This window comes from Oncorhynchus tshawytscha, linkage group LG28, assembly GCF_018296145.1.
Source record: "Oncorhynchus tshawytscha isolate Ot180627B linkage group LG28, Otsh_v2.0, whole genome shotgun sequence".
Classification (NCBI taxonomy): domain Eukaryota; kingdom Metazoa; phylum Chordata; class Actinopteri; order Salmoniformes; family Salmonidae; genus Oncorhynchus; species Oncorhynchus tshawytscha.
Window position 1 is genome coordinate 5,588,441 of NC_056456.1, and position 23,649 is coordinate 5,612,089.

The following is a 23,649-nucleotide window of genomic DNA, read 5'->3' on the forward strand; positions in this document are numbered from 1 at the left end:
ACTCCTGGCCCTTCTTTAGACACTGTGTTAACAAACCTCCAAACGAGCTTCAATGCCATACAACACTCTTTCCGTGGCCTCCAACTACTCTTAAATGCTAGTAAAACTAAATGCATGCCCTTCAACCCATCGCTACTCGCACCTGCCTGCCCGACTAGCATCACTACTCTGGTCAGTTCTGACTTAGAATACGTGGACAACTACAAATACCTAGGTGTCTGGCTAGACTGTAAACTCTCCTTCCGGACTCATATTAAACATCTCCAATCCAAAATTTAATCTAGAATCGGCTTCCTATTTCGCAACAAAGCCTCCTTCACTCACGCTGCCAAACATACCCTCGTAAAACTGACTATCCTACCGATCCTCGACTTCGGCGATGTCATTTACAAAATAGCCTCCAACACTCTACTCAGCAAACTGGATGCATGTCACCAAAGCCCCATATACCACCCACTACTGCGACCTGTATGCTCTCGTCGGCTGGCCCACACTACATATTCGTCGCCAACCCCACTGGCTCCAGGTCATCTATAAGTCTTTGCTAGGTAAAGCTCAGCCTTATCTCAGCTCACTGGTCACTATAGCAACACCCACCCGTAGCACGCACTCCAGCAGGTATATTTCACTGGTCATCCCCAAAGCCAACACCTAATTTGGCCGCCTTTCATTCCAGTTCTCTGCTGCCAATGACTGGAACGAATTGCAAAAATCGCTGAAGTTGGAGACTTATATCTCACTCACTAACTTTAAGCATCAGCTATCTGAGCAGCTTACTGATCACTGGAGCTGTACATAGCCCATCTATAAATAGCCCATCCAGCTACCTACCTCCTCCCCATATTGTTTTTATTAACTTTTTTCTGCTCTTTTGCACACCAGTATTTCTACTTGCACATCCTCATCTGCACATATATCGCTCCAGTGTAAATTGCTAAATTGTAATTACTTTGCTACTATGGCCTATTTATTGCCTTACCTCCTCACGCCATTTGCACACACTGTATACAGATTTTCTATTGTGTTATTGACTGTACGTTTGTTTATCCCACGTGTAACTCTGTGTTGTTGTTTTTTGTCGCACTGCTTTGCTTTATCTTGGCCAGGTCGCAGTTGTAAATGAGAACTTGTTCTCAACTGGTCTACCTGGTTAAATAATGGTGAAATAAAATAAAAATTAAATCAAAGAGTTGGTCTGTTGGGAATCAGTGATGTCATCAGCCTCGTCCCTTGCTTGAGGAACAATAGAGGAGAAATAGAGAACAAAAGAGGAAAGGACCCCCCCACCCACACTTTTGCTATGTCATGACTTACCTGGACCACCTATTGAGAAGTGCCTTTTGTTCAGTAAATCAGGTGTTAAAAGAGGTGAAAAGGAGACTGGAGGGCCGCTTTCAGCTGACGACTGTGTGTGTTTCTGTGTGACTGTGTCAGTGTGTGTGTGTGATATGCTGGGAGCTGTTTATAGCCGCATGCCCCTAACCCTGTTTCACCCTAGGTCTGGGCTATGCCTGGCACTAACTAATTGTTCAGGGCTCTTTATTTATGCTCTATCCTGTGGGACAAAAATGTCTGTGTGTGTTTCTTTGTGTGTGTGTCAGTGTGTGTGTGAGTGTGTGTCTTTATGCATACTTGAGCATGTGTGTGTGTGTCTGCATACGTGTGTTTGTTCAGGTCAGAAGAGGGACTCTGTGACGCTTTAAAAATATATATATATATTTTACCAGGTAAGTTGACTGAGAACACATTCTCATATACAGCAACAACCTGGGGAATGGTTACAGGGAAGAGGAGGGGGATGAATGAGTCAATTGTAAGCTGGGGATGATTAGGTGACCGTGATGGTATGAAGGACAGCTTGGGAATTTAGCCAGGACACCGGGGTCAACACCCCTACTCTTACAAAAAGTGTCATGTGATCGTTAATGAACTCAGAGAGTCAGGACACCCATTTAACTTCCCATCCGAAAGACGGCACCCGACACAGGGCAATGTACCCAATCACTACCCTGGGGCATTAGGATATTTTTTAGACCTGAAGAAAGAGTGCCTCCTACTGGCCCTCAACACCACCTGGTCTCCCATCCAGAGACTGACCAGGACCAACCCTGCTTAGCTTCAGAAGCAAGCCAGCAGTGGGATGCAGGGTGGTATGCTGCAGGGTGGTATGCTGCTGGCGCAGGGTGGTATGCTGCAGGGTGGTATGCTGCGGGGTGGTATGCTGCTGGCGCAGGGTGGTATGCTGCAGGGTGGTATGCTGCAGGGTGGTATGCTGCTGGCGCAGGGTGGTATGCTGCTGGCGCAGGGTGGTATGCTGCTGGCGCAGGGTGGTATGCTGCAGGGTGGTATGCTGCAGGGTGGTATGCTGCAGGGTGGTATGCTGCTGGCGGAGGGTGGTATGCTGCTGGCTGGAGGACTGCTATCCAGACATCCAGCTAGGCTACATGTCAGACAGGAGGTATAAATACATTTCACTCATATGATACATAGATATTGTATCACAGGGCAATATGAGGTCAAACTTCAAAGCGTCAGTGCCAAGAGATAATGAACTAGGAGAGATCGTTTTATGCTGTCTGCTAGGAATACACGCTGCCAAGAAGGAGGGGTCTGAGTCGCAGAAATCCTGATGGACTGGGGTCAGAATAGTTCAAGTGTCACACACAGGTGTTCACACACACCGGGGACAGAGTAGTTCAAGTGTCACACAGGCCTACACACACACTGGAGTCATGTTCATATAACAGGTGACACACACTGGAGTCATGTTCATATAACAGGTGGCACACACTGGAGTCATGTTCATGTAACAGGTGACACACACACTGTAGTCATGTTCATGTAACAGGTGGAACACACACTGGAGTCATGTTCATGTAACAGGTGGCACACACACATAGCCCTGTTCTTTACGACAGATATTTATTTACTGACATTCCACGGGCACAGCTGAGCCGACCGGCCGAGGTAGCAGGGTCCTCCCACTGGGGACACACTGGTTGAATCAACGTTGTTTCCACATAATTTTTATGAAATTACAGTGAAACAACGTGGAATAGGTGTTGAATTTACATCAGTGCCCAGTGGGCACACTCAATCACAAATAGAGCTGCAGCCTGGGTGCTTCTCAATAGTCTAACATATATGCCTCTCTTTGTTTCCTTTCCTCTATTCGCAATGACATGAAATACTTGGACAGGTCAAAGGAAGCAAATTCCTGGCGGGCATTCTCCATATTGCTATCATCCTGGGTTTTCAGATCAGTGGAGAGGAAGGAAAGGGGATAAGGAGAGGAAACCACGTTGGACAATTGAGATGCACCCTCAGAAGTTTCGTTACTCAGATACAGGCAGGAAAAATGTTATGTTATGTTGTGCATAAGAGTGTTGTTGTGTCTGCGTCACAGCACACCACGTCAGTCACAACTACAACAGGAGGCGTAACGCCTCGGGACAGTGTGTGTGTGTGTGTGTGGTGTGTGTGTGACAGTGTCTATCACAAACAGAGGGACGTCTAGCCTACGCAGACATCTGACTTGTTGAGACTTGTGACTCAGAAATGTCAACAACTGGGTCAAATTTGATCTCATGATCCCTGCCTCAGCACTGCTGTGTGGCTGACTGGCTGGTTTAAACACTGTTATTAAACCCTATCACTACATGTACTTAACCTAAATTGCTATAGATAATGGCTTAATGACTGGCATGTGAAATGTAGGTTAAATGGTAAATGGTTGAAAGTAAGCTTGGGCGACATACCGTTTATACGGTATCTGGGTATCTCGAAATATGATTTTCAATATATATATATATATTGTTATGGTGGGGGGGGGGGCACTGCTTATACCTAACTATAAGTTAAGTATAACTATAAGAAATCTAAGATGTGTCAAATAAATCATATCTAGCTCAGGGCTCCAGCTATGCATTTGGTTTGTTAATTTGCTAACTAAGAGGCACGATGTCAAGATCAAGCTTCTTGGTTACAGAAGAGACATTCAATCCCCTCCTGGATCAAGATCCCTGTTGTCTAAATTGTACAGTGAGGGGGAAAGTATTTGATCCCCTGCTGATTTTGTACGTTTTCCCACTGACAAAGAAATGATCGGTCTATAATTTTTATGGTAGGTTTATCTGAACAGTGAGAGACAGAATAACAACAAAAAAATCAAGAAAAACGCATGTCAAAAATGTTAGAAATTGATTTGCATTTTAATGAGGGAAATAGGTATTTGACCCTTCTGCAAAACATGACTTAGTACTTGGTGGCAAAACTCTTGTTGGCCACTAGGTTTGCATACATCTCAGGAGGGATTTTGTCCCACTCCTCTTTGCAGATCTTCTCCAAGTCATTAAGGTTTCGACATTTGGCAACTTGACCCTTCAGCTCCCTCCACATATTTTCTATGGGTTTAAGGTCTGGAGACTGGCTAGGCCACTCCAGGACCTTAATGTGCTCTTCTTGAGCCACTCCTTTGTTGCCTTGGCCATGTGTTTTGGGTCATTGTCATGCTGGAATACCCATCCACGACCCATTTTCAATGCCCTGGCTGAGGGAAGGAGGTTCTCACCCAAGATTTGACGGTACATGGGCCCATTCATCGTCCCTTTGATGCGGTGAAGTTGTCCTGTCCCCTTAGCAGAAACCCCCCCCCCCCAAAGCATAATGTTTCCACCTCCATGTTTGACAGTGGGGATGGTGTTCTTGGGATCATATGCAGCATTCCTCCTCCTCCAAACACAGCGAGTTGAGTTGATGCCAAAGAGCTCCATTTTGGTCTCATCTGACCACAACACTTTCACCCAGTTGTCCTCTGAATCATTCAGATGTTCATTGGCAAACTTCAGACGGGCATGTATATGTGCTTTCTTGAGCAGGGGGACCTTGCGGGTGCTGCAGGATTTCAGTCCTTCAAGGCGTAGTGTGTTACCAATTGTTTTCTTGGTGACTATGGTCCCAGCTGCCTTGAGATCATTGACAAGATCCTCCCGTGTAGTTCTGGGCTGATTCCTCACCATTCTCATGATCATTGCAACTCCACGAGGTGAGATCTTGCATGGAGCCCCAGGCCGAGGGAGATTGACAGTTCTTTTGTGTTTCTTCCATTTGCGAATAATCGCACCAACTGTTGTCACGTTCTCACCAAGCTGCTTGGGGATGGTCTTGTAGCCCATTCCAGCCTTGTGTAGGTTTACAATCTTGTCCCTGACATCCTTGGAGAGCTCTTTGGTCTTGGCCATGGTGGAGAGTTTGGAATCTGATTGATTGATTGCTTCTGTGGACAGGTGTCTTTTATACAGGTAACAAATTGAGATTAGGAGCACTCCCTTTAAGAGTGTGCTCCTAATCTCAGCTCGTTACTAGTATAAAAGACACCTGGGAGCCAGACATCTTTCTGATTGAGAGGGGGTCAAATACTTCTTTCCCTCATTAAAATGCAAATCAATTTATAACACTTTTGACATGCGTTTTTCTGGATTTTGTTGTTGTTATTCTGTCTCTCACTGTTCAAATAAACCTACCATTAAAATGATAGACTGATAATTTCTTTGTCAGTGGGCAAACGTACAAAATCAGCAGGGGATCAAATACTTTTTTCCCTCACTGTATTTATACAAATAGCGCCCCTTGTGTGCACATTCACTAATACGTATACCCAGGTATGGTACAGAAACGGTATGAAAATCTGGATACCGCCTAACACTAGCTGAAAGACTCAACTTCTCTGTCATTCAAGTTAAATGATGCATGCAGGCAGAAGGGCTACTCTATGTGATGGTAACACATCACCAAGTTAACAGGAGTTATGATTGTAAACATGTTCAGAGAGGTCAAAAAGGAGAGGCCAAATTTAAATATCGATACAGTTCTTAGACTGGACTGATGGACTAACTGGCTAATGTACAAAAGCTGTGAGTCAGAAACTTGGAGAAAAACTACGCAGAGCTTGTTTTGAAAGAGGCTCTAGATCCATACAGAACTGTCCTGAAAAGATGTTCTAAATCTACAGAGATTTGCTCATCCAGAGGCAGCGCTCCTAGTGGCCAGGGACTTTAATGCATGGAAACTTAAATCTGTCTTACCTCATTTCCACCAGCATGTTAAATATACAACTAGAGGAAAAACACTCTGGACCACCTTTACTCCACACAAAGCTCTCCCTCGCCCTCCAGTTGGCAAAGCTGACCATAATTCTATCCTCCTGATTCCTGCTCACAAGCAAAAACTAAAGCAGGAAGCACCAGTGCCTTGGTCAATAAAGAAGTGGTCAGATGAAGCAGATCTTAAGCTACAGGACTGTTATCCTAGCACAGACTGGAATATGTTCCCGGGATTCTTTGGATGGCATTGAGGAGTACACCACATCAGTCACTGGCTACATCAATAAGTGCATCGATGACGTTGTCCCCACAGTGACCATACGCACATACCCAATCAGAGCTGCTGATTTCAAGGAGCGGGACTTTAACCCAGACGCTTATAAGAAATCCCGCTATGCCCTCAGACAAACCATCAAACAGGAAAATTGTCAATACAGGACTAAGATTGAATCGTACTACACCGATGTAAGAACTTCAAACAGGTCAATATTCACACCAGGACATGTACTCTGAGCATGCGCTGACCAACTGGCAAGTGTCTTCACTGACATGTTCAACCTCTCCCTCCTTGAGTCTGTAATAACAACATGTTTCAAGCAGACCACCATAATCCCTGTGCCCAAGAACACTAAGGTAACCTACCTAAAGGACTACTGACCCGTAGCACTCACGTCTGTAATCATGAAGTGCTTTGAAAGGCTGGTCATGGCTCACATCAACACCATTATTCCAGAAACCCTAGACCCACTCCAATTTGCAGACCACCCCAACAGATCCACAGTTGACGCAATCTCTATTGCACTCCACACTGCCCTTTCCCACCTGGACAAAAGGAACACCTATGTGAGAATGCTATTCATTGTCTACAGCTCACCGTTCAACACTATAGTGCCCTCAAAGCTCATCACTAAGCTAAGGATCCTGGGACTAAACACTTCCCTCTGCAACTGGATCCTTGATTTCCTGACGGGCCACCCCGAGGTGGTAAGGGTAGGTGACAACTAGAGCTTTACCGATTATGATTTTTCAATACCGATACCGATTATTGGAGGACCAAAAAAAGCTGATACTGATTAATCGGCCAATTTTTACATATATATTTGTAATAATGACAATTACAACAATACTGAATGAACACTTATTTTAACTTAATATAATACATCAATAAAAATCCATTTAGCCTCAAGTAAATAATGAAACATGTTCAATTTGGTTTAAATAATGCAAAAACACAGTGTTGGAGAAGAAAGTAAAAGTGTAATATGTGCCATGTAAGAAAGCTAACGTTTCAGTTCCTTGCTCAGAACCTGAGAACATTTGAAAGCTGGTGGTTCCTTTTAACGTGAGTCTTCAATATTCCCAGGTAAGAAGTTTTAGGTTGTAGTTATAGGAATTATAGGACTATTTCTCTATACCATTTGTATTTCCTATATCTTTGACTCTTGGATGTTCTTATAGGCACTATAGTATTGCCAGCCTAATCTCAGGAGTTGGTAGGCTTGAAGTCATAAACAGCGTGGTGCTTCAACCATTACGAAGAGCTGCTGGCAAACACAGGAAAGTGCTGTTTGAATGAATGCTTACGAGCCTGCTGCTGCCTTCCACCGCTCAGTCAGACTGCTCTATCGAATATCAAATCATAGATGAATTATAATACAATAAACACACAGAAATACAAGCCGTAGGTCATTAATATGGTCAAATCTGGAAACTAAACATGAATTATTTTAGTGAAATACGGAACAGTTCTGTATTTTATCGAACGGGTGGCATTCCTAAGTCTAAATATTGCTATTACATTGCACAACCTTCAATGTTATGTCATAATTATGTAAAATTTTGGCAAATTAATTATGGTCTTTGTTAGGAAGAAATGGTCTTCACACAGTTCGCAATGAGCAAGGCGGCCCAAACTGTTGCATATACCCTGACTCTGCTTGCACTGAACGCAAGAGAAGTGACACAATTTCACCTGGTTAATATTGCCTGCTGACATGAATTTCTTTTAACTAAATATGCAGGTTTCTAAAAATATACTTGTGTATTGATTTTAAGAAAGGCATTGATGTTTATGGTTTGGTACATTGGTGCAACGTACATTGGTGCTTTTTTCACGAATGTGCTTGTTAAATCATCACCTGTTTGGTGAAGTAGGCTGTGAATCAATGATAAATTATCAGGCACCCCATTGATTATTTGCAACGCAGGACCAGCTAGTTAACCTAGTAATATCATCAACCATGTATAGTTAACTAGTGAATATGTGAAGATTGATTGTTTTTTATAAGATACGTTTAATGCTAGCTAGCAACTTACCTTGGCTCCTTGCTGCACTCGCGTAACAGGTGGTCAGCCTGCCACGCAGTTTCCTGGTGGAATGCAATGTAACCGGCCATACCTGGCGTCCAAAAATGCTGATTACCGATTGTTATGAAAACTTGAAATCGGCCCTAATTAAATCGGCCATGCCGATTAATCGGTCAAACTCTAGTAACAACACATCTGCCATGCTGATCCTCAACACGGGGGCCCCTCAAGTGTGCGTGCTTAGTCCCCTCCTGTACTCCCTGTTCACCCATGACTGCATGGCCAGGCACGACTCCAAGACGATCATTAAGTTTGCCAATGACACAACAGCGGTAGGCCTGATCACAGACAATGATGAGACAGCCAATAGGGAGGAGGTCAGAGACCTGGCTGTGTGGTGCCAAGATAACAACCTCTCCCTCAACGTGAGCAAGACAAAGGAGATGATTGTGGACTACAGAAAAGGAAGGATAGAGCACACCCCCATTCTCCTCGATGGGGCTGTAGTGGAGCAGGTTGAGAACCTCAAGTTCCTTTGGCGTTCACATCACCAGCAAACTAACATGCTCCAAACACACCAAGACAGACAAAGGCTATTCCCCCGCAGGAGACTGAAAAGATTTGGCATGGGTCCTCAGATCCTCAAAAAGTTATACAGCTGCACCATCAAGAGCATGTTACTAATACTGGTTGTATTACTGCCTGGTATGGCAACTGCTCGCCCTCCGACCTCAAGGGACCTGCGTATGGCCCAGTACATCAATGGGGCCAAGCTTCCTGCCATCCAGGACCTCTACACCAGGCGGTGTCAGAGGAAAGCCCTAAAAATTGTCAAAGACTCCAGCCACCCTTGTCATAGACTGTTGTTGGCAAGCGATACCGGAGAACCAAGTCTAGGTCCAAAAGGCTTCTTAACAGCTTCTACCCCCAAGCCATAAGACTCCTGAACAGCTAATCAAATAGCTACCCAGACTATTTGCATTGTCCCCCACCCCCTCTTTTACACTGCTGCTACTCTCTGGTTATTATCTATGCATAGGCACTTTAACTCCTACATGTACAATATTACCTCGACTAACCTGTAGCCCCGCACATTGACGCTGTACCGGTATCCCCTGTATTAAGCCTCGCAACTGTTATTTTACTGCTGCTCTTTAAATATTAGTTATTTAAATGTTTTACTTATCTATTTTTTACTTAACACTTATTTTTCTTAAAACTGCATTGTTGGTTAAGGGCTTGTACAGTAAGTAAGCATTTCACTGTAAGGTCTACACCTGTTGTATTCGGCGCATGTGACAAATAAACATTTGATTAGAACTACGAAGAAGTGTTCTGAAAAGAGGTTCTAGCTCTAAGCAGAACTGTTCCCGAAAAGAAGATCTAAAACTGAGCAGAACTGAGCATATTCAAAGCTACTAGCTCAAATCTCATGAGCTGAACTGGCATTCATAAACATTCTGACACATGATGGTGAGCAGCGAGGAGGAGCTCTGAAACAGAGCTGCAGCTCTGATAGCAGTCAGCCAGGGACTGGCATGCGGGGTGGGGGGAGGGGGCTAGTTAACGAGCCGTGAGGGATCACGTTGCGCTCCCCCCCACCTGACCCCATCCGTTCCACGTTGGATTTACTCTAGTGGCATTCGGCGAGGGAGGACCGTTGACCCCCGCAGAGGAAACCATTAGGGCCTGACATTACTGCCACGGCAGCTCTGCTGAGTCATCCCTTATGCAGAAATAAGAGCAGTGGCTAAAGAAGGCTGCCATTTTGAATAGTGAAATATGCCCCAGCAGAGGAAATGTCAGACTGTGTAAGCTGGGAAGGGGACAGACAAAGTGAGTCACGTACGGTAGCGTAACCCTGCGTCAGTGAAATACTAGAACCTGCTGCATGAGAAGTCCTTAGTGACGGTCAGAGATAGAGAGGAATGAGGGGGAGAGAGAGAGTGTAAGGGTGATAAGGTAGAGGATGCAAGAGACACACAGCAACAGAATGAGAGACACACAGTTGGATAGAGATAAAAAGAGAGACAGAGATAAATAGAGAGACGGGGAAAGAGAGACAGTCAGACAGATGTTCTCTCTCATATGATGTTGTCTTGCTTCTGTGCTGTTATTACACCAGGAGCCTTGAGGAGCATCCACCATGTACACGGCAACAGACCAGCCCAGTGTTCGAGTCCGAACAGCAGTGGAATCCCTGCTTGCTCCCTGATCCCTCACAGATACATAAAGGAAACTCTGTAATGGAACACCACAGACTTATAAGACCTATAATCACTATGATTTCGTGAGGAGAGGAAAAGCAAGGCACGCTACAACAGTGAAATTGTCTTCATTATTCAAATATCCTGTACATCCATATGCAACAGTTCTTTATATCTCTGTCTAATGTAAGTTATCATTATTGTACTGTCATTATAATGATAACCACATTATGAGAAGCAGCTGGGTTATACTGTTTCATAAGAATAGTCTTTTAAATATAGCCTGGCAAATCTGAGGCCTCTCTTTCTGCTGCTGGAAAACAAGCCCTATTCCACTGTTCTAATGTGCCAGGGGCCTCATTTATAACCATTGTGTACATTTTATACTAAAGATCTTCGTGTGCCATTTCAGAAAAATATTTCAGATTCATAAACTTGGCGTACACCATGTTTCCATTATAAATCTGACCCATCATGAAATTGTGTGGGTGTGAATGAGCATTATAACTCCGCCTGAACAACCTTCCATCACCCTTTTATGATGACAATAATGCCGTTATTTGCTGTATACTTGGAGTTATTGGAATTAAAAGGAAATAGCAATGGCGAACTTGATCAAATGTCATTGGAGGTGTTGGCAGAATGTTTCCTTTTGCAGTGACATTTGCTGTAGGATATCTAACCGATTTTGAAAAAAAAAAAAATCCTCCCACTGTCAACTGCGTTTATTTTACCGATCCTTGACTTCGGCGATGTCATTTACAAATAGCCTCCAACACTCTACTCAGCAAACTGGATGTAGTCTATCACAGTGCCATCCGTTTTGTCACCAAAGCCCCATATACTACCCACCACTGTGACCTGTATGCTCTCGTTGGCTGGCCCTCACTACATATTCGTCGCCAAACCCACTGGCTCCAGGTCATCTATAAGTCTATGCTAGGTAAAGCCCCGCCTTATCTCAGCTCACTGGTCACCATAGCAACACCCACCCGTAGCACGCGGTCCAGCAGGTATATCTCACTGGTAATCCCCAAAGCCAACACTTTCTTTGGCCGCCTTTCCTTCCAGTTCTCTGCTGCCAATGACTGGAACGAATTGCAAAAATCACTGAAGTTGGAGACTTATATCTCCCTCACTAACTTTAAGCATCCGCTGTCAGAGCAGCTTACTGGTCACTGTACCTGTACACAGCCCATCTGTAAATAGCACACCCAACTACCTCATCCCCATATTGTTGTTTATCTTCTTGCTCTTTTGCACCCCAGTATCTCTACTTGCACATCATCATCTGCACATCTATCACTCCAGTGTGATTGTAATTATTTCGCCTCTATGGCCTATTTCTTGCCTTACCTCGCTAATCTTCTACATTTGCACACACTATACATAATGTTATTGACTGTACGTTTGTTTACATGTAACTCTGTGTTGCTGTTTTTGTCGCACTCCTTTGCTTTATCTTGACCAGGTTGCAGTTGTAAACTTGTTCTCAACTGGCCTACCTGGTTAAATAAAGGTGAAACAGCATTGAGCAGCATTGAGGTTGCCTGCAATGACAACAAGCTCAGTCCGATGATGCTGTGACACACCGTCCCAGACCATGACGGACACCTCCACATCGATCCCGCTCCAGAGTACAGGTCTCGGTGTAACACTCATTCCTTTGAAGATAAACGCAAATCTGACCATTACCCCTGGTGAGACAAAACATGACTCGTCAGTGAAGGGCACTTTTTGCCAGTCCTGTCTGGTCCAGCAATGGTGGGTTTGTGCCCATAGGCATCGTTGTTGCCGGTGATGTCTGGTGAGGACCTGCCTTACAACAGGCCTACAAGCCCTCAGTCCAGCCTCTCTCAGCCTATTACGGACAGTCTGAGCACTGATGGAGGGATTGTGCGTTCCTGGTGTAACTCGGGCAGCTGTTGTTGCCTTCCTGTACCTGTCCCGCAAGTGTGATGTTCGGATGTACTGATCCTGTGCAGGTGTTGTTACACGTGGTCTGCCACTGCGAGGACGATTAGCTGTCCGTCCTGTCTCCCTGTAGTGCTGTCTTAGGCGTCTCACAGTACGGACATTGCAATTTATTGCCCTGGCCACATCTGCAGTCCTCATGCCTCCTTGCAGCATGCCTAAGGCACGTTCACGCAGATGATCAGGGACCCTGGGCATCTTTCTTTTGGTGTTTTTCAGGGTCAGTAGAAAGACCTCTTTATTGTCCTAAATTTTCATAACTGTGACCTTAATCTTAATCTTCATTTGTAAAATGTTAGTGTCTTAACAACAGTTCCACAGGTGCATGTTCATTCATTGTTTATGGTTCATTGAAAAGCATTGGGAAACAGTGTTTAAACCATTTACAATGACGATCTCTGAAGATATTTGGATTTTTATGAATAATCTTTGAAAGACAGGGTCCTGAAAATAGGACGCTTCTTTCTTTTGCTTTTTTTTATCTGTATAAATGAAATATTGTCTACTCAAGAAATTTGACATGACAGTATTCAGACGTAGCCTACAAACATGGATGGAAAAGGTGAAACGTCTGTTCTACCGTTATACTGCGCTTCGATTGGATCGCATTGAGCAAAAATAAATAGATTCTCTATTCACTACTGTGAAGTGGGTCCAATGAAATGAGAGATGGGACGAATGGTAGCCTATCCTACCTGGTTGTAGACTGCAGGCTATTTCGCGAGTATGATGGAAAATGATTGCATCTTGTTATTATATTTAGCCACATGTTTTTTTGTTATGAATAAGAGTGTCCTCATACATATATTCCACATTTGCACAAAGCTACGAGGCTACTTTTGCCTTCTTGCAATGCAATACTTCAACCACTAGGTCTAAAGTTTTGCGGGAGGATAAGCACTTTCTCATGGTCACGGTCAGTTTTTAGAAATGCCAATTGTTGTGTGAAAACTGGCGCACGCATGTTTTGTGGCATATTTTTCACATACATGAGGCCGAAGGTAGCTTGAAGGTGACTATTCAGCTCCAAGCAAGGCTTATAATAAACTATCATACAATAAGAGAAATAAATGGATGAAAAGGGTTTGATCTATTTGCAAGTAAAGTAGGGTATTTTCACTACTTTTGCTGTGTCATTCATACCCAACAGATGTTTGTGAGAGACAGAGAATAGGTGAGGGGACACTATAACCTTGCTAGCTGAATAAGCTGAAACAGGTTTATTCAACTTAAAGATGAAACCTTAATCATATACATTCTCCTCCGTTCATCTCTCCCTCCTTCTCTGCTCAGAATCAGGGACACTGCTCTTATTTGGTGCTGAACGGAGCAAGATGGTTGGCCAGAGCAACAAGTGCAGACACACACCATACTTTGTCACCGTGTTGGATTTAAGCAAACAATGAATCAGCCTGCAAAGAATGCTGGGAGGTGCCGCACCACTTCCTGTGAAGGCAAGAGGACCGAGCGGCGAGGAGCTCTGAGTGTGTGTGTGTGTCTGGACAGAGGACAGAACAGCAAGGAGCTTTTAGACACCTTGGCATGCTATCACTGAGTCATCTAATCCTCACCCCCTCCACACACACACACACACACACACACACACACACACACACACACACACACACACACACACACAAACACACACCAGACACAGAGCAGACACACACTACATTTACCCCCCCCACACACACACACATGCTTCTACCTGCAGAATCCAAACACACGACTCCTCATATGGGCTATGTTTATGTTCTGTATATAATCACACAGGGAGGAGCATAGAGGCCAAACCACCAGGCCCCGTACTTTCACTCTGCTTGACTGTTGGGGAACAAAGCTCCATTCACAGTGTGTGTCTGAGGATAGGGGGCTTTTCATCTCTCAATACGGCTGTCCAGAAGTCACTGGGACAGAGAACAGAGATAAGGCTTCTCATCACTGATCACAACACAGTAGGCTACAAAAACAGAGTGACTGGGAAACTAACAAGAGGCAATAACTGTGACTATGACTCTAAAACAATATAATGCACTGGGGAATACAGAGAACACATCCACACGCTAATACACACTGGAAAACACGTTTCTCTCATCTATCCCATCCTTATACACAAGACACACTCAGGCACATACTGATCCAGTAACCCCACTATGTACTGTACATAAAATGTACACACACTGACATAGCAATCCCCCTACACACACACACACCCACACACACACAGGCAGCACATTATGTGAGGAGGCTTTTGCTGCTCACTGCATGGCCTGCACCACGAGTTCATCTGGGCGGTGTAATGGCTCTCTTAGGGGGACACAGGTGACACTGGTAATGACTCAGGGCTCAATGGTGTGACACACACACACACTCACACACACACTGGGCTTAGTGGGCAGGGACCGGCTCTGTCCAGGGGGCTTATGGTGGCATGAAGGGTCCGGAGAGCGTTAATATATGATTAAAGCTATGACAGCCCCCAGTGACATATTAACTATGACCCTAAACTATGTGGGAGAGAGACAGACACAAACCAGCATGTCACAGCCACACAGAGGGGTTTACGTAATGTAGACTGACAAAGAGAGCTGGCTTTAGAAATCTGTTTTTAAGTTGGGGCTATACCAAAACATTAAGAACACCTGCTCTTTCCATGATATAGACTGACCAGGTGAATCCAGGTGAAAGCCATGATCCCTTATTGATGTCACTTGTTAAATCCACTTCAATCAGTATAGATGAAGGGGAGGAGACAGGTTAAATAAGGATTTTCAAGCCTTGAGACATGGATTGTGTATGTGTGCCATTCAGAGGGGTGAACGGGCAAGACAAAAGACTTCAGTGCCTTTGAACGGGGTTTGGTAGTAGGTGCCCGGCGCACTGGTTTGTGTCAAGAACTGCAACACTGCTGGGTTTTACACACTCAACAGATTCCTGTGAATATCCCATCCACCACCCAATGGACATCCAGCCAACTTGACATAACTCTGGGAAGCATTGGAGCCAACATGGGCCTGTATCCCTGTGGAACGCTTTGTAGAGTCCTTTTGACACCTTGTAGAGTCCATGCCCCCTCTCATTGAGTAACTCAAATTGGAGGCCAACCGGGGTACTGCAGGCTGTCATTAACAACTAAATTATTCTTATATCTTTTCTGTGTGCGATTTTAAAATAATCAGTTCAAGGATATACATCCAGTGTATTATAATCAATTATACCATGATTGTCTTCCCAAACATATTTTTTGACATGAAGATTGACCACAAAGATTGACATTTTTCCATTCACTATAATGGGGGATCCTGTTTTCTGCAAGCAATGCCTGCAGTACCGCTGTCGGCCTTGAACTATCGTGGCTTCAATGAGAGGTGGCAGTCGTTCTCCTTTGGGTTATACACAGAAAAATATAGGGAACATTTTTCCTGATAACTCGGTGGCCTTGTATGTCTGTGTCGCACAACCAGACACACACACACACACACACACTCCATGTCACTGACATGCCTACTTATAGAGCTGTTCTCACTTGAAGAGAGTGGTGGCTCTCAGGAATGTCCATGGTCAAATATCAAGTATACAGTAGCACAAATGTCACCCCCTGGTTGTGTTGATTGACTAATAATTTAGATTGGCAGGTAACTCAAAAATTGCATTTTTTCCACAGCCGCAGCCAGTTAAGGTCCATGTAGCCTATACGATCTGGATATTCTCCCCTCTCCAGTCCATCTCTTTCTCTTAGCTTTCTACAAACTTTGTTCAAATTGCAAGCATGGAAATGGTATCTTAGCAACCAACCTTTGAAACATCAAAAGCTGAAAAGTTGAGAGAGGTCTCCCCATTTTTGTGTACATTTCTGTTTCTCAATATATTTCATCCCACTCTCTCTCTCTCTGCCTACAAAACACAAACATGTGATAAGAACACTGTTAAGAAATAGCACGTTTCTGCCCCACTATGGGATAATAATTTGGCAGAGTTGTCCCGTTAATCCTGTGTTATATTATTATATACAATTACAGTAATCTGATCTCTTAACTGTAATCCTGTGAATTGCATAGTCCTAATCCTGTATCAACATCAGATTATCTCATAATAATAATAATTTGTTATTACCGGCCAAGGTAACCTGCCTAACCGACTATCGCCCACGTAGCACTCACATCTATAGCCATGAAATGCTTTGAAAGGCTGGTCATGGCTCACATCAACACCATCATCCCAGACACCCTGGACCCACTCCAATTCGCACACTGCCCCAACAGATCCACATATTACACAATCTCTATTGCACTCCACACTGCCCCAACAGATCCACATATTACACAATCTCTATTGCACTCCACACTGCCCCAACAGATCCACATATTACATAATCTCTATTGCACTCCACACTGCCCCAACAGAACCACATATTACATAATCTCTATTGCACTCCACACTGCCCCAACAGATCCACATATTACACAATCTCTATTGCACTCCACACTGCCCCAACAGAACCACATATTACATAATCTCTATTGCACTCCACACTGCCCCAACAGATCCACATACTACATAATCTCTATTGCACTCCACACTGCCCCAACAGATCCACATATTACATAATCACTATCGCACTCCACACTGCCCCAACAGATCCACATATTACATCATCTCTATCGCACTCCACACTGCCCCAACAGATCCACATATTACATAATCTCTATTGCACTCCACACTGCCCCAACAGATCCACATATTACATAATCTCTATTTCACTCCACACTGCCCCAACAGATCCACATATTACATAATCTCTATTGCACTCCACACTGCCCCAACAGATCCACATATTACATAATCTCTATTGCACTCCACACTGCCCCAACAGATCCACATATTACATAATATCTATTGCACTCCACACTGCCCCAACAGATCCACATATTACATAATCTCTATTGCACTCCACACTGCCCCAACAGATCCACATATTACATAATCTCTATTGCACTCCACACTGCCCCAACAGATCCACATATTACATAATCTCTATTGCACTCCACACTGTCCTCAACCCCCTGGACAAGAGGAACACCTTTGTAAGAATGCTATTCATTGACTACAGCTCAGCATTCAACAAACCTTCCAAACTCATCACCAAGCTTAGGACCCTGGCACTGAACACCTCCATCTGCAACTGGATCCTGGACTTCCTGACGGGCCGCCCCCAGCTGGTAAGGGTAAGAAACAACACATCTACCATGTTGACCATCAACACAAAGGCCCGTCAGGGGTGCGTTCTTAGTCCCCTCCTGTACTCTCTGTTCACCCACGACTACATGGCCGCACACGACTCCAACACCATCATCCAGTACATCACTGAGACCGAGCCAGTGATGCCATCCAGGACCTCAAACCAGGCGGTGTCAGAGGAAGGCCCTAAATGTTGTCATAGACTTCAGCCACCCAAGCGATAGATTGTTCTCTCTGCTACACCACGTCAAGCGGTACCAGTGCACTGGAACCAACAGGACCCTGAACAGCTTCTACCCACAAGCCATAAGACTGCTAAACAAGGCTGCTAAATAACCAATCACATGGCTACCCGGACTGCCTGCAATAACCCTTTTTTTCCTACTAACTTGCAACCACTCCATGCACACACACTGGACTCTACCCACACACACTGGACTCTACCCACACACACTGGACTCTACCCACACACTGACAGACCAACACCCACACACACTGGACTCTACCCACACACACTGGACTCTACCCACACACACTGGACTCTACCCACACACTGGACACTACCCACACACTGACAGACCAACACCAACACACACTGGACTCTACCCACACACACTGGATGTTACCACCTGGTACTCCTTGTATATAGCCATGGTATTACCTGGTACTCCCTGTATATATCCATGTTATTACCTGGTACCCCTGTATATAGCCATGTTATTACCTGGTACTCCCTGTATATAGCCATGTTATTACCTGGTACTCCCTGTATATAGCCATGTTATTACCTGGTACTCTCTGTATATAGCCATGTTATTACCTGGTACTCCCTGTATATAGCCATGTTATTACCTGGTACCCCTGTATATAGCCATGTTATTACCTGGCACCCCTGCACATTGACTCAGTACTGGTACTCCCTGTATAGAGTCATGTTATTACCTGGTACCCCTGCACATCGACTCGGTACTGGTACTCCCTGTATATAGCCATGTTATTACCTGGTACTCCCTGTATATAGCCATGTTATTACCTGGTACTCTCTGTATATAGCCATGTTATTACCTGGTACTCCCTGTATATAGCCATGTTATTACCTGGTACCCCTGTATATAGCCATGTTATTACCTGGCACCCCTGCACATTGACTCAGTACTGGTACTCCCTGTATAGAGTCATGTTATTACCTGGTACCCCTGCACATCGACTCGGTACTGGTACTCCCTGTATATAGCCATGTTATTACCTGGTACTCCCTGTATATAGCCATGTTATTACCTGGTACTCCCTGTATATAGCCATGTTATTACCTGGTACTCCCTGTATATAGCCATGGTATTACCTGGTACTCCCTGTATATAGCCATGTTATTACCTGGCACCCCTGTATATAGCCATGATATTACCTGGTACCCCTGTATATAGCCATGTTATTACCTGGTACTTCCTGCATATAGCCATGTTATTACCTGGTACTCCCTGTATATAGCCATGTTATTACCTGGTACTCCCTGTATATAGCCATGTTATTACCTGGTACTCCTGTATATAGCCATGTTATTACCTGGTACCCCTGCACATTCACTCGGTACGGGTACTCCCTGTATATAGCCATGTTATTACCTGGTACTCCCTGTATATAACCATGTTATTACCTGGTACCCCTGTATATAGCCATGTTATTACCTGGTACTCCCTGTATATAGCCATGTTATTACCTGGTACTCCATGTATATAGCCATGTTATTACCTGGTACTCCCTGTATATAGCCATGGTATTACCTGGTACTCCCTGTATATAGCCATGTTATTACCTGGTACTCCATGTATATAGCCATGTTATTACCTGGTACTCCCTGTATATAGCCATGGTATTACCTGGTACTCCCTGTATATAGCCATGTTATTACCTGGTACTCCCTGTATATAGCCATGTTATTACCTGGTACTCCCTGTATATAGCCATGTTACTACCTGGTACTCCCTGTATATAGCCATGTTACTACCTGGTACTCCCTGTATATAGCCATGTTATTACCTGGTACTCCCTGTATATAGCCATGTTACTACCTGGTACTCCCTGTATATAGCCATGTTATTACCTGGTACTCCATGTATATAGCCATGTTACTACCTGGTACTCCCTGTATATAGCCATGTTACTACCTGGTACTCCCTGTATATAGCCATGTTATTACCTGGTACTCCATGTATATAGCCATGTTATTACCTGGTACTCCTGTATATAGCCATGTTATTACCTGGTACTCCCTGTATATAGCCATGTTACTACCTGGTACTCCCTGTATATAGCCATGTTACTACCTGGTACTCCTGTATATAGCCATGTTATTACCTGGTACTCCCTGTATATAGCCATGTTATTACCTGGTACCCCTGTATATAGCCATGGTATTACCTGGTACTCCCTGTATATAGCCATGTTATTACCTGGTACTCCCTGTATATAGCCATGTTATTACCTGGTACCCCCTGTATATAGCCATGTTACTACCTGGTACTCCCTGTATATAGCCATGTTACTACCTGGTACTCCCTGTATATAGCCATGTTATTACCTGGTACTCCCTGTATATAGCCATGTTATTACCTGGTACTCCATGTATATAGCCATGTTATTACCTGGTACTCCCTGTATATAGCCATGTTATTACCTGGTACTCCTGTATATAGCCATGTTACTACCTGGTACTCCCTGTATATAGCCATGTTACTACCTGGTACTCCCTGTATATAGCCATGTTATTACCTGGTACTCCCTGTATATAGCCATGTTACTACCTGGTACTCCTGTATATAGCCATGTTATTACCTGGTACTCCATGTATATAGCCATGTTATTACCTGGTACTCCCTGTATATAGCCATGTTATTACCTGGTACTCCCTGTATATAGCCATGTTATTACCTGGTACTCCCTGTATATAGCCATGTTATTACCTGGTACTCCCTGTATATAGCCATGTTATTACCTGGTACCCCCTGTATATAGCCATGTTATTTTTACTCATTATTGTTATTCGTTATTCACTGAATATTTATTTTATTCCTCGTGTCACTATTTCTATTTTTGTTTTATCTTTAAATCTGCATTGTTGGAAAATGACTCGCAAGTAAGCATTTCAATGTTAGTCTATACCTGTTCTTCATGAAGCATGTGAAAAAATACAATGGTATTTGATTTGTGATTGTGTGTGTATGTACGTACGTACATGTGGGAGGGTGAAAGAGAACAAATGAAGAGAAAGGTGTAGAGAGAGAGAGAGATGCCAGAGTGGTTTACCAGTCCAGTGGCAACACGATTCATCCTTCACCTCTCTGGCAGAGAGGTAGCGATGGCGTGAATAGTTGTTGATTGAGATAAGCTAAGTGAATAGCTCTGCCCCGAAGCCCTTCTCTCACCTGTCTAATGGTTGACTATAATGGGCCTGCTAACTGACTAAATAGCTTGTTGGCTGTGTATGTGTGTGAGTGGGTAACTGGCTATGTAATGATAGGTGAACTGCTCATTGCAGGAAAGGTCACAGGTGGTGTAGCCCAGCAAAGCGGTGTAGCTGTGTGTGTGTGTGTGTGTGTGTGTGTGTGTGTGTGTGTGTGTGTGTGTGTGTGTGTGTGTGTGTGTGTGTGTGTGTGTGTGTGTGTGTGTGTGTGAGCTAATCATTGTATGGGTGGGGATAGAAAGGGAATCTGTTTAGAGAAGGGACAGGGACGGCTGACACTGAGAATAAAGACATGCTCTTGTTCCCATCACAACCTCACAATCACACACACCCTCTGATCTAACCACAGACCAACAAGAACACAATGCTGTGTGTGTGTGTGTGTGTGTGTGTGTGTGTGTGTGTGTGTGTGTGTGTGTGTGTGTGTGTGTGTGTGTGTGTGTGTGTGTGTGTGTGTGTGTGTGTGAGAGAGAGAGAGAGAGAGAGTTGCCAGGGTCAGATTGTTCTAGATATGAAGCACAGATAAATTAGTAGAAGGGAGAGGTGGGAGGAGGGGAGAGAGACAGGAGCAGTTCGTTAAATGAATATTATATTCTACACTAAAATGTTCCATTCAACAGAAGTCTCGGGTTAGGCAGTGGGGGGAAATAGTGAAACACTGTTACGTGTTGCTATATTTAAACATGAGCAGGTGTGTGCGTATCTGATTGTGTAAAGCAGATGTGTATAATTACAGATTAAGCTAGTTGTCAGTGTACTGCAGACTGCAGTGACTCATTATTCTAAGCATCTCATTTTACTATGTACACCATTCGCAGCCTGTGCAAAAGACAAATACAATTGACTTGATTCCTCTCATCCATTATCCTAGGTACTGAAGCCTAGTACACTGTCTCCATCTCAATCACTGTATTAGCAGTGTTTCCCCTAGGATTTATTTCAGCAGCCCCCCAAATTCATGAAAACGTAATTATGTTATCTTCCTTTGAAACAAATTTTATCATCACTGGCCAATTCTGTATGAACCCCAACATGTATTTAGCTAGCATAACGCTACTGTATCTTAGCAATTTTTATTTTTTACATATATCTATTAATAGTGTTGGCTCAAAGAGATAGTTAGATGACACAACATTGTATCTATCCCATTATGACGTCTGTGAGAGCATGGGCCATCACCATTTTGAAGTTGTCAAGATTCTTTATCTACTACTCCTATGAGTTGGTAAAGAAACTGAAAGGCTGCATACTGCCACCTTGAGTGTGTTGTTTGAACAGGTATAAAACAAAGGCTGGCAATTAAATGCCTGTAGCTATGGAATGTTTGCTCACAAGTATAATTCATTGGCTGATCCCTTCTGATGACCTGGATGGAATCATGTGATCTTTCCTTAAACCATAGGAAGTCCCACACAGTTGACTACTTCAAAATGGTGAAAGTCCTCATGCTAAAATGGTCTTTTGGGCACTAGAGTCCACGATCTCTCTCTATGGGTTGGCTACACTTCAATGATTACAAGCTACCTAGCTAGTTATCTTGGAGGTTTCTCTGACAATCTGATGAGAATCTGAGGACGATATGTAACTTGTTGTAACTTGTCACTTTGACCTTAAAAGAGCGTTTGCAGAAATAAAAAATTGTGTGGGACTGCTAAATGAATATAGGGGAAACACTGGTATTAGCCAGGATAGGCTATTTTGGGGAATCTGCTCTTTCCAATGTTTTAACTCCAAGGAAACACTGTGGTTATACTGCTGTTTCGGTATGCCCTTTGATGATGTGCAGGATGGTGGTCCCAATCTCTATCTCACTCAAATCACACACACACACACACACACACACACACACACACACACACACACACACACACACACACGCACACACATGCACACACATACACTACAAGAGGCAAAAGTATGTGGACACCTGCTTGAACATCTCATTCCAAAATCATGTGCATTAATATGGAGTTGGTCACCCCTTTGTTGCTATAACAGCCTCCACTCTTCTGGGAAGACTTTCCACTAAATGTTGGAGCATTGCTGCATGGGTCTTGCTTCCATTCAGCCACAAGAGCATTAGTGAGGTCGGGCACTGATATTGGGCGATTAGGCCTGGCTCACAGTCTGCGTTCCAATGCATCCCAAAGGTGTTCGATGGGGTTGAGGTCAGGACTCTGTGCAGGCAAGTCAAGTTCTTCCACACCAATCTCAAACCATTTCTGTATGGACCTCGCTTTGTGCACAGGGACATTGTCATGCTGAAACAGGAAAGGGCCTTCCCCAAACTGTTGCCACAAAATTAGAAGCGCAGAATCGTCGAGAATGTAATTGTATGCTGCAGCATTAAGACTTCCTTTCA

At 44.0% G+C, this 23,649-nt stretch overlaps 1 protein-coding gene across 27 annotated transcripts in view; it reads right to left on the bottom strand.

Moving 5' to 3' along the window:
- Positions 1–23,649, bottom strand: part of LOC112226551 (muscleblind-like protein 1) — a 98,149-nt gene that overhangs the window by 15,440 nt on the left and 59,060 nt on the right. The window lies entirely within an intron of this gene.